We start from the raw sequence: 19,486 nt of genomic DNA on the forward strand, positions 1-19,486 counted from the left end.
GTACCGTGCAAAAGTCCATGTCGATTCGTAATTATTTGTAGACTTAACTATACATAACTTTTTTGTCTAATATATGCCATGTATGGACTAAATCACAATTTAGAAAACGATGTTAAGAAGTTTTAAGATACCACAACCCAAGTAATTCGATTGTGGATGACAGTCTTTGCACCCTCAAAAAAAATCGCTTCTTAAACATATGCTCCAAACATATTTTGCAGGAAGCACATATATTATTGGATACTGCCGAAACATTAATATGTTTGTTTTATGTAAACATATTATATGTTTGGAAGTATTTTGAGCCCAAAAATAGTAAATGCTTGGAAGAATTTTTCCCAAAGGCGATTGTGCTCATTGCCTAACAACATACTCGTAATTTTCACTTCCACGAAATATTTTAGTTCTTGGCACCTTTTTCTGTAATACAAATAATGTTGAAGAAATTATTCACTTTTATAAATTTTTTAAATTTCACCTTTCGCCTGCACGGAGAATCGAACCGAGGACTATACAGTTTGTAAGCCAACACACTATCCACTGGACTACGTAGCTGTTATAGTCACCAGTAGATAATTATAGTTATAAGTTACATTTATATAGCATAGTTTGCAGCGCCCACGAGCCCATGCAAACATAACATTATTTAACAGAAACATACATTTGTTTGCCACGTGGAGCAGTGATTAGTATGTCTGCCTTGCATGCAAAGGGTCGTGGGTTCAATCCCTGCTCCGACCGAACACTTTTTTATTTTTTTTTTAATTTACACATTTATATTTATACTATATTAAATTTTTATAATGAAACTTCGAAATATGGGTTATTAAAGATTTATAGTCGGTAACAGTGCTTGATATAAACGAAATTGACTGGTTTTTGGATAAAATATTTTTTTTATTGCAAAAATAAAAATTTTGTAACAAAAAACTGTTTTTGGTACAAAACTTTAAAATTTGGAAGGAATTCAAAAACTCTAACAAAAGAAGAAAGTGGAGTCGACCATAAACATGCATAAATAGATTTATAATATAAACATAAATTTAGTTAGGCGTGAACAGTTTTGTACTAGCATTTAACACCATCGCTCTAAAATGCCTTTAATAATTCATTTTAAAGAAAAAAACTTTTTAAATTATTTTTTTTTAATAAGAGGAATAATAATTATTTTTTTTAATAAAGAGGAGCTAAACTTAGTTTTTATACATTTTACTGTGTAACTTTTCACTATTTCCTCCTTATTTCATTTTACTGTGCCAACTCTAAAAAGAGTATAGTGCCCTTTTTGTTATTTTTATGAAGACCACTGATTTCTTTTAACGAACCAAGAAAAAAATTGTGCCCATAATGCCAAAATGATAAACAAAACACATGTCCACACATACATAAAATGCTGCTCTCAAGGCGAAAACACAGGCTTTTTTTCAAATGTCTATTCTCTTGGTTCCGAATGTCCATTCTGTTTATTCAAATTAAATAATATTTAGACTTAAGCATATCAAATTTTTGGCCTTATCATAAAACAGTTTTCCGAAACAACATACAAGCCGGTTTCACAGAAATTGTTCTCTTTTGATTCTTTCGCTGTGTTATGTTGATATCTTTCGTCAACTCTCCCGGTTTCCATCTCTATTTCTTTCTCTATACTCTCTCTGTCGCTTTGAATAAAATATCACAACATATGTATGTTTAGCCGAAATTTGTAAATTTATATATGTTTGCATTCACACATATGATTTTTATGAAACATTCATGCCCCAAACATAATATATTCTAACATATTAACATAGATGTCCCAAACATTTAGTGTTAGTTTAGGAACATTACATGTTTGCACTTAAATATATTGTGTTTTAAAATTGTGCCTGAAACACATTTTGTTTATATCGGAACCACCATAACAGTGTGGTAGAAGTTTCTACGCAATCCATGGTGGTGGGTACATAAGATTCGGCCTGGCCGAACTTGCGGCCGTATATACTTGTTTATTTTTAATATCGCTTGAATTGAGATCAAATGGCATAGCTGAATATTTTCCGTCATTTTGATTGATGTCAAATTTTCATCCAAGAACAATAATGTTTATTTTTATTTTCTCCATTAAATTGAACTGCCCACAATTTATTTTGGTATATTTTTAGGCTACCACTTGAGTCATTTAGAACAAGAGAAAATATTAATCAATGTTAATTGTACCTACCTAGCCTTACAAATGACCGAAAATGTGCAATTTTTTGTTTTTGTGATAAATTTATCGCATTATTACCTCTCATGCTTTTGTTCATTTGCATGGCCAAGTAAACAATTTGTATTGTCGACGAATGGAATCAACAACTAAGACAAAGTTAGTTTGCACTGTCCAAAAGTTTGGACAGTGCAAAATTTTAGCAAAGTAACGGGTAGTAGCAAATAAAGTGTGATACTTTAAGAAATATAGAAAAATTAAAAAAAAATAAAATTCAAAAAATGCCTGAAATCTTTATTTGAATCGATAGTACAGTTCATGTAATTTAAGGTTTTAGGATTATTTTATGCAAATATCGACCGCGAATGCGCCTCCATGGTCCATCCTGTTAGCACGGTTGCCACATTTGGTAGAATTCTACCAAAAATGGTAGATTTTTTTACTGTTTGGTAGATTGGTAGAATTCTTGATGTTTTGGTAGATTTCGATATTATTCCTCTTCACCTAATATGTAGTTCTCAAATTTTCTATAGAAAAAAAAATTTTACAAAATTTTCTATAGAAACAAAATTTTGACAAAATTTTCTATAAGTATACAATTTGGAAAAAAATCTATAGGTATAAAATTTTGAAAAAAATATATAGGTATACAATTTTGACAAAATTTTCTATAGGAATAAAATTTTGACAAAAGAATATAATTTTGACAAAGTTTTCTATAGGAATTTAACATCTTTTTTTCTAGGAATAAAATCTTGACAACATTTTTTCTAGGAATACAATTTTGGCAAAATTTTCTATGGAGAAAAATGTTAACAAAAATTTTCTATAAAAATAAAATAAATTCTGTGGGAATAAAATTTTGAGAAAATTTTCTCTAGGAATACAATTTTGACAAAATTTTCTCTAGGAATAAAAATTTTACAAAATTTTTTGTAAAAATAAAATTTTACAAAATTTTCTGTAAAAAAAATTTTTGACAAAATTTTCTGTAAGAATAAAATTTTGACAAAAGTTTCTATAGGAATAAAATTCTGACAAAATGTTCTATAGGAATAAAATTCTGACAAAATGTTCTATAGGAATAAAATGTTGACCCAATTTTCTGTAGGAATTTGACATCTTTTTTTCTAGGAATAAAATCTTGACAAAATTTTCTGTAAGAATAAAATTTTGACAAAAATTTCTATAAGAATAAAATTTTGACAAAAATTTCTATAGGAATAAAATTTTGACAACATTTTTAATAGGAATAAAATGTTCATAAAATTGTCTATAGGAATAAAATTCTGACAAAATGTTCCATAGGAATAAAATGTTGACCCAATTTTCTATAGGAATTTGACATCTTTTTTTCTAGGAATAAAATCTTGACAAAATTTCTATAGGAATAAAATTTTGACAAAATTTTCTGTAAGAATAAAATTTTGACAAAAATTTCTATAGGAATAAAATTTTGACAAAAATTTCTATAGGAATAAAATTTTGACAAAAATTTCTATAGGAATAAAATTTTCACAAAATTTTTAATAGGAATAAATGTTCATAAAATTGTCTATAGGAATAAAATTTTAACCAAATTTCTTATAGGAATAAAATGTTGACCCAATTTTCTATAGGAATTTAACATCTTTTTTTCTAGGAATAAAATCTTGACAAAATTTTCTGTAAGAATAAAATTTTGACAAAAATTTTTATAGGAATAAAATTTTGACAAAAATTTCTATAGGAATAAAATTTTGACAAAATTTTTAATAGGAATAAAATGCTCATAAAATTGTCTATAGGAATAAAATTCTGACAAAATGTTCTATAGGAATAACTTGTTGACCCAATTTTCAGTAGGAATTTGACATCTTTTTTTCTAGGAATAAAATCTTGACAAAATTTCTATAGGAATAAAATTTTGACAAAATCTTCTATAGGAATAAAATTTAGACAAAAAATTCTATAGGAATAAAATTTTGACAAAATTTTTAATAGGAATAAAATGTTCATAAAATTGTCTATAGGAATAAAATTTTAACCAAATTTCTTATAGGAATAAAATGTTGACCCAATTTTCTATAGGAATTTGACATCGTTTTTTCTAGGAATAAAATCTTGACAAAATTTTCTGTAAGAATACAATTTTTACAAAATTTTCTGTAAGAATAAAATTTTGACAAAAATTTCTATAGGAATAAAATTTTGACAAAATTTTTAATAGGAATAAAATTTTGACAAAATTTTTAATAGGAATAAAATGCTCATAAAATTGTCTATAGGAATAAAATTTTAACCAAATTTCTTATAGGAATAAAATGTTGACCCAATTTTCTATAGGAATTTGACATCTTTTTTTCTAGGAATAAAATCTTGACAAAATTTTCTGTAAGAATAAAATTTTGACAAAAATTTCTATAGGAATAAAATTTTGACAAAAATTTCTATAGGAATAAAATTTTGACAAAATTTTTAATAGGAATAAAATGCTCATAAAATTGTCTATAGGAATAAAATTTTAACCAAATTTCTTATAGGAATAAAATGTTGACCCAATTTTCTGTAGGAATTTGACATCTTTTTTTCTAGGAATAAAATCTTGACAAAATTTTCTGTAAGAATAAAATTTTGACAAAAATTTCTATAGGAATAAAATTTTGACAAAAATTTCTATAGGAATAAAATTTTGACAAAATTTTTAATAGTAATAAAATGTTCATAAAATTGTCTATAGGAATAAAATTCTGACAAAATATTCCATAGGAATAAAATGTTGACCCAATTTTCTGTAGGAATTTGACATCTTTTTTTCTAGGAATAAAATCTTGACAAACTTTCTATAGGAATAAAATTTTGACAAAATTTTCTGTAAGAATAAAATTTTGACAAAAATTTCTATAGGAATAAAATTTTGACAAAAATTTCTATAGGAATAAAATTTTCACAAAATTTTTAATAGGAATAAAATGTTCATAAAATTGTCTATAGGAATAAAATTTTAACCAAATTTCTTATAGGAATAAAATGTTGACCCAATTTTCTATAGGAATTTGACATCTTTTTTTCTAGGAATAAAATCTTGACAAAATTTTCTGTAAGAATAAAATTTTGACAAAAATTTTTATAGGAATAAAATTTTGACAAAAATTTCTATAGGAATAAAATTTTGACAAAATTTTTAATAGGAATAAAATGCTCATAAAATTGTCTATAGGAATAAAATTCTGACAAAATGTTCTATAGGAATAACATGTTGACCCAATTTTCTATAGGAATTTGACATCTTTTTTTCTAGGAATAAAATCTTGACAAAATTTCTATAGAAATAAAATTTTGACAAAAATTTCTATAGGAATAAAATTTTGACAAAAATTTCTATAGGAATAAAATTTTGACAAAATTTTTAATAGGAATAAAATGTTCATAAAATTGTCTATAGGAATAAAATTTTAACCAAATTTCTTATAGGAATAAAATGTTGACCCAATTTTCTATAGGAATTTGACATCTTTTTTTCTAGGAATAAAATCTTGACAAAATTTTCTGTAAGAATAAAATTTTGACAAAAATTTTTATAGGAATAAAATTTTGACAAAAATTTCTATAGGAATAAAATTTTGACAAAATTTTTAATAGGAATAAAATGCTCATAAAATTGTCTATAGGAATAAAATTCTGACAAAATGTTCTATAGGAATAACATGTTGACCCAATTTTCTATAGGAATTTGACATCTTTTTTTCTAGGAATAAAATCTTGACAAAATTTCTATAGAAATAAAATTTTGACAAAAATTTCTATAGGAATAAAATTTTGACAAAAATTTCTATAGGAATAAAATTTTGACAAAATTTTTAATAGGAATAAAATGTTCATAAAATTGTCTATAGGAATAAAATTTTAACCAAATTTCTTATAGGAATAAAATGTTGACCCAATTTTCTATAGGAATTTGACATCGTTTTTTCTAGGAATAAAATCTTGACAAAATTTTCTGTAAGAATACAATTTTTACAAAATTTTCTGTAAGAATAAAATTTTGACAAAAATTTCTATAGGAATAAAATTTTGACAAAATTTTTAATAGGAATAAAATGTTCATAAAATTGTCTATAGGAATACAATTTTGACCAAATTTCTTATAGGAATAAAATGTTGACCCAATTTTCTATAGAAATTTGATATATTTTTTTCTAGGAATAAAATCTTGACAAAATTTTCTCTAGGAATAAAATTTGACAGAATTTTGTCCAGGAATAAAATTTCTATAGCAAAAAAATTTACAAGTTTTTCCACGAAAATTAAATTTTGATAAAATTTTGGATAGAAATAAATTTTTGACAAAATTTTCTATAGAAATCAAAAACTGAAAAAAAAAAACATTTTGTTTTGGTAGTTTTTTGGTAATTTTTATACCCTGCGACACACTGTGGAACAGGGTATTATAAGTAAGTGCATATGTTTGCAACACCCAGAAGGAGACGAGATAGACACATGGTGTCTTTGGCAAAAATGCTCAGGGTGGGATCCTGAGTCGATATAACCATGTCCGTCTGTCCGTGAACACATTTTTGTAATCAAAATCTAGGTCGCAGTTTTAGTCCAATCGACTTCAAATTTGGCACAAGTATGTGTTTTGGCTCAGAATAGAACCCTATTGATTTTTGGAAGAAATCGGTTCAGATTTAGACATAGCTCCCATATATATCTTTCGCCCGATATGGACTAATACGGTCCCAGAAGCCAGAGTTTGGTTGAAATTTTGCATTAGGAGTACAATTAGTAGTGTAGTCATGTGTGCCAAATTTTATTGAAATCGGTTCAGATTTAGATATAGCTCCCATATATATCGTTCGCCCGATTTACACTCATATGACCACAGTGGCCAATCTTTTACTCCGATTTAATTGAAATTTTGCACAGGGAGTAGAATTGGCATTGTAGGTATGCGTGCCAAATTTGGTTGACATTTGGTTGAAATCGGTTCAGATTTAGATATATCTCCCATATATAGCTTTCGCCCGATTTACACTAATATGACCACAGATACCAATTTTTAACTCCGATTTAGTTGAAATTTTGCACAGTACAAGTATGTGTTTTGGCTAAGAATAGATCCCTATTGATTATGGAAGAAATCGGTTCAGATTTAGATATAGCTCCCATATATATGTTTTTCTGATTTCGACAAAAATGGTCAAAATACCAACATTTTCCTTGTAAGATCGCCAATGCTTAGTCGAAAAGTTGTAAAAATGACTCTAATTTTCCTAAACTTCTAATACATTTATATCGAGCGATAAATCATAAATAAAGTTTTGCGAAGTTTCCTTAAAATTGCTCCAGATTTAAATGTTTCCCATATTTCTTTACTAACATTGTGTTCCACCCTAGTGTATTAGCCGACTTAAATTTTGAGTCTATAGATTTTGTAGAAGTCTATTAAAATCTGTCCAGATCGAGTGATATTTAAATGTATGTATTTGGGACAAACCTTTATATATAGCCCCCAACACATTTGACGGATGTGATATGGTATCGAAAATTTAGATCTACAAAGTGGTGCAGGGTATAATATAGACGTTCCTTACTTGTTTTTATTCAACATAGTTCCCTTCAAGAGCGATACAATGATTATAACGACCTTCCAATTTTTTGATACCATTTTGGTAGTAGTCTTTCGGTTTTGCCTCAAAATTGGCCTCAGTTTCGGCGATCACCTCTTCATTGCAGCCAAATTTTTTCCCTGCGAGCATCCTTTTGAGGTCTGAGAACAAGAAAAAGTCGCTGGGGGCCAGATCTGGAGAATACGGTGGGTGGGGAAGAAATTCGAAGTCCAATTCATGAATTTTTGCCATCGTTCTCAATGACTTGTGACACGGTGCGTTGTCTTGGTGGTCATACGGGGCCGTTTTGCGCGATTTCGACCTTCAAACACTCCAATAACGCCATATAATAGTCACTGTTGATGGTTTTTCCCTTCTCAAGATAATCGATAAAAATTATTCCAAGCGCATCCCTAAAAACAGAGGCCATTACTTTGCCAGCGGATTTTTGAGTCTTTCCACGCTTCGGAGACGGTTCACCGGTCGCTGTCCACTCAGCCGACTGTCGATTGGACTCAGGAGTGTAGTAATGGAGCCATGTTTCATCCATTGTCACATATCGACGGAAAAACTCGCGTGTATTACGAGTTAACAGCTGCAAACACCGCTCAGAATCATCAACACGTTTGGTCAAATGTGAGCTCGCGCGGCACCCATTTTGCACAGAGCTTCCGCATATCCAAATATTGATGAATGATATGACCAACACGTTCCTTTGATATCTTTAAGGCCTCTGCTATCTCGATCAACATCATTTTGCGGTCATTCAAAATCATTTTGTGGATTTTTTTGATGTTTTCGTCGGTAACCACTTCTTTCGGGCGTCCACTGCGTTCACCGTCCTCCGTGATCATTTCACCACGCTTGAATACGCTTGCATACCAATCAATTATTGTTGATTTCCCTTAGGCAGAGTCCGGAAACTCGTTATCAAGCCAAGTTTTTGTTTCCACCGTATTTTTATACCCTCCACCATAGGATGGGGGTATATTAACTTTGTCATTCCGTTTGTAACACATCGAAATATTGCTCTAAGACCCCATAAAGTATATATATTCTGGGTCGTGGTGAAATTCTGAGTTGATCTGAGCATGTCCGTCCGTCTGTTGAAATCACGCTAACTTCCGAACGAAACAAGCTATCGACTTGAAACTTGGTACAAGTACACTGTTAGAAAAATATGTTTTTCATATGTTCCGATATAAACAAAATGTGTTTCGGGCACAATTTTTAAACACAATATATTGAAGTGCAAACATGTAATGTTCCTAAACTAACACAAAATGTTTGGGACACATATGTTAATATGTTAGAATATATTATGTTTGGGGCATGAATGTTTCATAAAAATAATATGTGTGAATGTAAACATATATAAATTTACAAATTTCGAGTAAACATATATATGTTGTGATACTTTATTCAGAGAGCGACAGAGAGAGAGTTAGTATAGAGAAAGAAATAGATATGGAAACCGGGAGGGTTGAATAAAAAATATCAACATAACACAGCGAGAGAATGAAATGAGAGCAATTTCTGTGAATGTATGTTGTTTCGGAAAACTGTTTTATAATAAAGCCAAAAATTTGGTATGCTTAAGTCTAAATATTATTTAATTTGAATAGTAGAATGAGTATTCGGAATAAAGAGAATAGATATTCGGAACCAAGAGAATAGACATTTGAAAAAAAACCGACATATTTGTATTACAGAAAAAGATGCGAAGAACTCAAAAATTTCGTGGAAGTGAAAATTATGTGAGGGAATGAACATAATCTTCCTTGGGGAATTCTTCCATGCATATACTATTCTTGGACTCAAAATGCTTCCAAACATATAATATGGTCACATAAAACAAACATATTAATGTTTCGGCGGTATCCAATAATATATGTGCTTCCTGCAAAATATGTTTGGAACATATGTTAGAGAAGCGATTTTTTTTGAGGGTGTAGTTGTTATTGATGTAGGTCGGATGGTATTGCAAATGGGCCATATCGGTCCACTTTTACGTATAGCCCCCATATAAACGGACCCCCAAATTTGGCTTGCAGATCCTCTAAGAGAAGCAAATTTCATCCGATCCTGCTGAAATTTGGTACATGGTGTTGGTATATGGTCTCTAACAACCATGCAAAAATTGGTCCACATCGGTCCATAACTATATATATAGCCCCCATATAAACCGATTCCCCGATTTGGCTTGCGGAGCCTTTAAAGAAGCTAATTTCATCCGATTCGGCTGAAATCTGAGGGCTATATATAACTATAGACCGATATGGACCTAGTTAGGCATGGTTGTTAACAGCCATATACTAGCACAATGTACCAAATTTCAACTGACTCGGATGAAATTTACTCCTCCAAGAGGCTCCAACACCAAATCTCGGGAGTGGTTTATATGGGGGCTATATATGATTATGGACTGATATGGACCACTTTTGCCATCGTTGTTAAATATCATATACTACCACCACGTACCAAATTTCAACCAGATCGGATGAATTTTGCTTCTCCGAAAGGCACCGGGGTTCAAATCTGGGGATCGTTTTATATGGGGGCTATATATAATTATGGACTGATATGAACCAATTCCTGCATGGTTGTTGGATACCATATAGTGACATCACAATGGACTGAATAGTCTTAGTGAGCCTGAAATTTAATCGGGCTGCCACTTTAACCACTTTAACCTAACATCACGTACCAAATTTCAACCGAATAGGATGAATTTTGTTCTTCCAAGGGGCTCCGGAGGTCAATATATGGAGGCTATATATAATTATGGATCGATTTCGACCAATTTTTTCATTGGTGTTTGAGGCCATATATTAACACCACGTACCAAATTTCACCTGAATCAGATGAATTTTGGTCTTCCAACAGGCTCCGGAGGTCAAATCTGGTGATCGGTTTATATTGGGGCTATATATAATTATAGACCGATGTGGACCAATTTTTGCATGGTTGTTAGAGACCATATACTAACATCATGTACCAAATTTCAGCTGGATCGGATAAAATTTGCTTCTATTAGAGACTCCGCAAGCCAAATCAGGGGATCGGTTTATATGGGGGCTATACATAATTATTGACCGATGTTGACCAGTTTTTGCACAGTTGTTAGAGACCATATAGTTACACCATGTACCAAATTTCAGCCGGATCGGATGAAATTTTCTGCTCTTAGAGGCTCCGAAAGCCAAATTGGGGGATCGGTTTATATGGGGGCTATATATAATTATAGACCGATGTGGACCAATTTTTGCATGGTTGTTAGAGACCATATACCAACACCATGTACCAAATTTCAGCCAGATCGGATGAATTGTGCTTCTCTTAGAGGGTCTGCAAGCCAAATTTGGGGGTCCGTTTATATGGTGGCTATACGTAAATGTGGACCGATATGGCCCATTTGCAATACCATCCGACCTACATCAATAACAACTACTTGTGTCAAGTTTCAAGTCGATAGCTTGTTTCGTTCGGAATTTAGCGTGATTTCAACAGACGGACGGACGGACGGACGGACATGCTCAGATCGACTCAGAATTTCACCACGGCCCAGAGTATATATACTTTATGGGGTCTTAGAGCAATATTTCGATGTGTTACAAACGGAATGACAAAGTTAATATACCCCCCATCCTATGGTGGAGGGTATAAAAATAACACTTTGTTTTGATAGTTTTTTGTAAACTTTTCTTTAATTTTTGGTAGATTATTATTAATGTCCACGTTTTATATTAAAGTCGATTTTGGCCAAAACCACAAATCGATTTTTAACAAATATATACGGCCGTATGTTCGGCCAGGCCGAATCTTATATACCCTCCATCATGGATTGCGTAGAAACTTCTTCTAAACACTGACATCCACAATCGAATTACTTAAGTTGCGGTAACGCTTGCCGATGGCAAGGTATCTTATAACCTCCTAACACCATCTTCTAAATTGTTTGTAAGTCCACACGTGGTATATATTAAATAAAAAAAGATCGATCCAATACGTATATAATTCAGTTTGACAAAGTAGACATACAATTTTGACAAAATTTTCTACAGAAATAAAATTTTAACAAAATTTTCTATAGAAATAAAATTTGCACAAAATTTTCTATAGAAATAAAAATTTTGACAAAATTTTCTATAGAAAGAAAATTTTGACAAAAATTTCTACAGAAATAAACTTTTGACAATATATTCTATAGAAATAAAATCTTGGTAGATTATTTTTGGCTCGAGTGGCAACCATGATTATGAATCGAATAAAATTTGAACAAAATTTTCTATAGAAATAAAATTTTGACAAAATTTTATATAGAAATAAAATTTTGACAATGATGAAAATTTTATTATGAACCTAATAAAATTTTAACAAATTTTCTCTAGAAATAAAATTTTGACAAAATTGTCTATAGAAATAAAATTTTTACAAAATTTTCTATATAAATAAAATTTTGGTAGATTATTTTTGGCTCTAGTGGCAACCATGATTATGAACCGATATGGACCAATTTTTGTGTGATTGGACCAATTTTGGTATGGTTGTTAGCGACCATATACTAACACCACGTTCCTAATTTGAACCGGTTCGGATGAATTTTGCTCCTCCAAGAGGCTCCAGAGGTCAAATCTGGAGAACGTTTTATATGGGGGCTATATATAATTATGGACCGATATGGATTAATTCTGGCACGGTTGTTAAAGATCATATACTAACACCATGTTCAAAATTACAACCGGATAGGGTGAAATTTGCTTCTCTTAGAGACTTCGCAAGCCAAATCTGGGGATCGGTTTATATGGGCGCTATATATAATTATGAACCGATGTGGACCAATTTTTGCATGGTTATTAGAGACCATATAACAATATCATGTACCAAATTTCAGGCGGATCGGATGAAATTTGCTTCTCTTTGAGGCTCCGGAAGCCAAATTTGGAGATCGGTTTATATGGGGTCTATATATAATTAAGGACCGATGTGGACCAATTTTTGAATGGTTGTTAGAGACCATGTACCAACATCATGTACCAAATTTCAGCCGGATCGGATGAAATTTGCTTCTCTTTGAGGCTATGCAAGCCAAATCTGGAGATCGATTTATATGGGGCTATATATAATTATGGACCGATGTGGACCAATTTTTGCATGATTGTTAGAGACCATATACCAGATCGGATGAATTGTGCTTCTCTTAGAGGGTCTGCAAGCCAAATGGGGGCTATACGTAAAAGTGGACCGATATGGCCCATTTGCAATACCATCCGACCTACATCAATAACAACTGCTTGTGTCAAGTTTCAAGTCGATAGCTTGTTTCGTTCGGAAGTTAGCGTGATTTCAACAGAGGGACGGACATGCCCAGATCGACTCAGAATTTCACCACGACCCAGAATATATATACTTTATGGGGTCTTAGAGCAATATTTCGATGTGTTACAAACGGAATGACAAAGTTAATATACCCCCCATCCTATGGTGGAGGGTATAAAAATAACACTTTGTTTTGATAGTTTTTTGTAAACTTTCCTTTAATTTTTGTTAGATTATGATTAATGTCCACGTTTTATATTAAATTCGATTTTGGCCAAAACCAAAAAAATCGATTTTTAAAAATATCAAAAGTTGATTAGATTGAATTTGAAGATTACAAAATTGGTATCGCTAGAAGCCCCAAACTGTTATCGTAGAACCATCCTATAAAGAATGATGCATTCTCACCGATTACTTTTACTGCTGGGTTATGATACTCTCCCACTATCTACCAAGTGAGACATTCTAACATCAGCTAAGCCTCAATTCTTGAAATTGTTCACTGGATTATGGGCAAAATTTCACTAATAACTTGCCATTAAGTGCAAATGGCAAAACATTTTCGCCACGAATATAAACAACAGCTATCCATAATTCTTTGTGGCCACAACTATGGTTGTCTTTTGACCACAATAACAAAATCCATAAGCGTTAATAACCAACAAAGTTTATAAACAAAACGAACCATTTTACCTTCAGGTTCAAGGATGCCGAATAAAGTATATGGGGCCAGCAACCAAGCCACTTGGTTTTGCTATAGTCCTTGGTCACAACATATTGAAGGAGGGCAGCCAGCATGTCCTGGACAAACAAAGCGTTTTGGCAAAATATACACCCAAAAAAAAAAGTGAACCCTATATTTCACTAAAGCTGATTTAATTCTATTTTAGTTGACGGAATTATTACGTTTTAAGAAAGTTTCCATGACTTTAGTTAAATTTCCATGCTTCCATGACTATAGTTCAATTATCTAAAGCAGAGGAAAAACGTATTTACACAAAGGAAGCATAAAGATTAACTAAATTCGTGCATGCCACAAAATAGTTCGGAAGTTTGTTTTTAATTTGTAAATTTTACCAATAATCGTAGGGAGCCACCGTGGTACAATGGTTAGCATGCCCGCCTTGCATACACAAGGTCGGGTTCGATTCCTGCTTCGACCGAACACCAAAAAGTTTTTCAGCGGTGGATTATCCCACCTCAGTAGTGCTGGTGACATTTCTGAGGGTTTCAAAGCTTCTCTAAGTGGTTTCACTGCAAAGGAGTCATTGAGCTGAACATGGAATCGGGCAGCACTCAATGATAAAAGAGAAGTTCACCAATGTGGTATCATAATGGACTGAATAGTCTAAGTGAACTCTAATTTTTTCCTTCAAATTACAAAATTTTCTTTAACAAATGAAAAAAAAATTAATAACGTCAAATAAATTTTCTTGAATTTGTCGAAAAATATTTGCTTATTTTTGTGATATCGGTGTGATGTCAGCGTTTGTATTACTGTTTAGTTAAAATTTTCTCAAAATAATTAAAATTTTCTAAAATTAAAAAAAAATTTCTTCCTTATGGGTTCACTGTTTTTCTTTTCAGTGTACGACAATATATATTTAAGTGATTCGAGCACGTGAACATTAAATTGTTTTGATGAAAGAATTTTCACAGTGGCAACTTCAATAAGAGCGGCCACATTAAAACGTGTCCTTTTTATACCCACCACCATAGAATGGTGACGGGGGTATAATAAGTTTGTCATTCCGTTTGTAACACATCGAAAAATCGATTTCCGACTATACAAAGTATATATATTCCGGATCAGGGAGAAATTCTAAGACGATATAAGCATGTCCGTCTGTCTGTCTGTTGTCATCACGCTACAGCCTTCAATAATGGCGCTATAGTCCTGAAATTTGTCAAAGATTCGTCTTTTGTTTGCATGCAGGTCAAGTTCGAAGATGGGCTATATCGGTCCAAGTTTTCATATAGTCCCCATATAAACCGACCTCCCGATTTGGGGTCTTGGGCTTATATAAAAACCGTATTTTTTATCCAATTTGTCTGAAATTGCAGGCAGGCAGGTCAAGTTCGAAGATGGGCTATATCGGTCCAAGTTTTGATATAGTCCCCATATAAACCGACCTCCCGATTTGGGGTCTTGGGCTTATATAAAAACCGTATTTTTTATCCAATTTGTCTGAAATTGGAAATCTAGAGGTATTTTAGAACCATCAAAAAGTGTACCGAAAATTGTGCCTATCGGTCCATGTTTTGGTATATCCCCCATATGGACTGATATGCCGATTTTGCTTCTTAGGTGTCTATAAAGTGTATTTTCTATCCGATTTGCCTGAAATTGAAAATGCAGAGGTATTTTAAGACCACAAATTGCAGTGCCGAAAATGGTGAGTACCGGTCCATGTTTTGATATACCCCCTTATATACTAATCTCCCGATTTTACTTCTTTGGCTTCTAGAATCCGTAGTTTTTATCTAATTAGCCTGAAATTGGAAATCTAGAGGTATTTTAGAACCATCAAAAAGTGTACCGAAAATTGTGCCTATCGGTTCATGTTTTGGTATAGCCCCCATATGGACCGATTTCCAGATTTTGCTTCTTGGGCTTCTAGAATCCGTAGTTTTTATCTAATTAGCATGAAATTGAAAATCTGGAGGTATTCTTGGACCATAAATAGGAGTGCCGAAAATGGTGTGCGTCAGACCATGTTTTGATATAGCCCCCATATAGACCGATCTTCCGATTTTATTTCTTTGGCTTCTATAATCCGTAGTTTTTATCTAATTAGCATGAAATTTAAAATCTGGAGGCACTCTTGGACCATAAATTGGTGTGCCGTAAATGGTGATTATCGGACCATGTTTTGATATAGCCCCCATACAAACCGATATCCCGATTTTACTTCTTGGGCTTCTAGAATCCGTAGTTTTTATCTAATTAGCCTGAAATTGGAAATCTAGTGGTATTCTTGGACCATAAATAGGTGTACCGAAAATGATGTGTGATGTGTGTCATAATTATATATAGCCACCATATAAACCGATCCCTAGATTTGGCTTGCGGAGCCTCTAAGAGAAGCATATTTCATCCGATCTGGCTGAAATTTGGTACATGGTGTTGGTATATGGTCTCTAACAACCATGCAAAAATTCACATCGGTCCATAATTATATATAGCCCCCATATAAACCGATCCCTAGATTTGGCTTACGGAGCCTTTAAAAGAATCAAATTTCATCCGATCCGGCTGAAATTTGGAACATGGTGTTGGTATATAGTCTCTAACAACCACGCAAAAATTGGTCCACATCGGTTTATAATTATATATAGCCCCCATATAAACCATATTTTGATATAGCCCCCATATAGACCGTTCACCCGATTTTACTTCTTTGGCTTCTAGAATCCGTAGTTTTAACCTAATTTACCTGAAATTTGAAATCTAGAGGTACTCTAGAACCCTAAAGACTTGTGCCGAAATGGTGAGTACCGGTCTAGGTTAGGTGGCAGCCCGATGTATCAGGCTCACTTAGACTATTCAGTCCATTGTGATACCACATTGGTGAACTTCTCTCTTATCATTGAGTGCTGCCCGATTCCATCTTAAGCTCAATAACAAAGGACCTCCTTTTTATAGCCGAGTCCGAACGGCGTTCCACATTGCAGTGAAACCACTTAGAGAAGCTTTGAAACCCTCAGAAATGTCACCAGCATTACTGAGGTGGGATAATCCACCGCTGAAAAACTTTTTGGTGTTCGGTCGAAGCAGGAATCGAACCCACGACCTTTTGTATGCAAGGCGGGCATGCTAACCATTGCACCACGTTGGCTCCCGGGAGTACCGGTCTATGTTTTGATATAACCACCATATAGACCGGTCTCAAGATTTTACTTCTTGGGCTTCTAGAATCCGTAGTTTTTATCCAATTTGCAAGAAATTTGAAATCTAGAGGTATTCTAGGACCATGAAGGGGTGCGCTGAATATATTGAGTATCGGTACAGTTTTTGATATAGCCCCCTTATAAAACGACCCGATTTTGGGTCTAGATTCTAGAACTACAATTAGATGGGCTGAACACTGTGTGTATCGGTCCATGTTTTGATATAGCCCCCATTACTCCGAACTCCCGATTTAACTCCTAGGGTTTCTAGAAATTGTAGTTTTTATCCGATTTGCCACAAATTGACCCATAACAAAGTGTATATGATTTAATTTTATCGGTCCATTTGGTAAAGTCTCCATATAGACCGATTTCACTTATTGAGGGTATAGAAGGCGCACTGATCATGAAAAGTGCCTGACACTGAATGCAAAATTTTCAGATTTTACTTCTCTTATCATTTAAATAATTGGGATGAAATTCTACAGATTTTAGATTTCAAATCAAGGCGTTGTTATTTCATCATTTTCTTGCACACTAACAAGAGATGTTACTCGTAATGATTCCTCTAAAACTCAAACAAAAATGATTCTTATAAATTCAGAATTTGATCTAGTCTTCATAGGTAAAATCTTTACATTTATCTGTGGGAAGTGTAACAGGTTGGCTGATCAGTCCTCGGTCTAACAAAGAAAAACTCATTTTTTTTGTCAAAATTCGTTTTTATTATTCAATATAGTTCTCTTCAAGAGCGATACAACGATTATAACGACCTTCCAATTTGTTGATACCATTTTGGTAGTACTCCTTCGGTTTTGCCTCAAAATAGGCCTCAGTTACGGCGATCACCTCTTCATTGCATCCAACTTTTTTTCCCTGCGAGCATCCTTTTGAGGTCTGAGAACAAGAAAAAGTCGCTGGGGGCCAAATCTGGAGAATACGGTGGGTGGGGAAGCAATTCGAAGCCCAATTCATGATTTTTTGCCATCGTTCTCAATGACTTGTGGCACGGTGCGTTGTCTTGGTGGAACAACACTTTTTATACCTTCCACCATAGGATGGGGGTATATTAACTTTGCCATTCCGTTTGTAACACATCGAAATATTGCTCTAAGACCCCATAAAGTATATATATTCTGGGTCGTGGTGAAATTCTGAGTCGATCTAAGCATGTCCATCCGTCCGTCAGTCCGTCTGTTGAAATCACGCTAAATTCCGAACGAAACAAGCTATCGACTTGAAACTTGGCACAAGTAGTTTTTATTGATGTAGGTCAGATGGTATTGCAAATGGGCCATATCGGTCCACTTTTACGTATAGCCCCCATATAAAGGGACCCTCAGATTTGGCTTGTGGAGCCTCAAAGAAAAGCATACTTCATCCGATCCGGCTGAAATTTGGTACATAATGTTGGTATATGGTCTCTAACAACCATGCAAAAATTCACATCGGTCCATAATTATATATAGCCCCCATATAAAACGTTCTCCAGATTTGACCTCCAGAGCCCCTTGGAGGAGCAAAACTCATCCGATCCGGTTCAAATTTGGAACTTGGTGTTAGAATATGGCCGCTAACAACCATACCAAAATTGGTCCATATCGGTCTATAGTTATATATAGCCGATATCCAATCACACAAAAATTGGTCCATATCGGTTCATATTCATGACAGCCACTCGTGCCAAAAATAATTTACCAAAATTTTCTTTCTGTAGAAAATTTTGTCAAAATTTTATTTCTAAAGAAAATTTTGTCAAAATTTTATTTCTATAGAAAATTTTGTCAAACTTTTATTTCTATAGAAAATTTTGGTAAAATTTTATTGGGTTCATAATCAAAATTTTTTGCACCGTGGTGCAATGGTTAGCATGCCCGCCTTGCATACACAAGGTCGTGTTCGATTCCTGCTTCGACCGAACACCAAAAAGTTTTTAAGTGGTGGATTATCCTACCTCAGTAATGCTGGTGACATTTCTGAGGGTTTCAAAACTTCTCAAAGTGGTTTCACTGCAATGTGGAACGCCGTTCGGACTCGGCGATAAAAAGGAGGTCCCTTGTCATTGAGCTTAACATGGAATCGGGCAGCACTCAGTGATAAGAGAGAAGTTCACCAATGTGGTATCACAATGGACTGAATAGTCTAAGTGAGCCTGATACATCGGGCTGCCACCTAACCTAACCTAACCTAAACTAATCAAATTTTCATCATTGTCAAAATTTTATTTCTATAGAAAATTTTGCTAAAATCTTATTCGGTTCATAATCATGGTTGCCACTCGAGCCAAAAATAATCTACCAAAATTTTATTTCTATAGAAAATTTTGTCAAAATTTTATTTCTAAAGAAGATTTTGTCATTATTTTATTTCTATAGAAAATTTTGTCAAAATTTTATTTCTATAGAAAATTTTGTCAAAATTTTCTTTCTATAGAAAATTTTGTTAAAATTTTATTTCTATAGAAAATTTTGTTAAAATTTTATTTCTATAGAAAATTTTG

The sequence above is a fragment of the Haematobia irritans genome, chromosome 4 (genome assembly GCF_050003625.1).
Source record: "Haematobia irritans isolate KBUSLIRL chromosome 4, ASM5000362v1, whole genome shotgun sequence".
Classification (NCBI taxonomy): Eukaryota; Metazoa; Arthropoda; class Insecta; order Diptera; family Muscidae; genus Haematobia; species Haematobia irritans.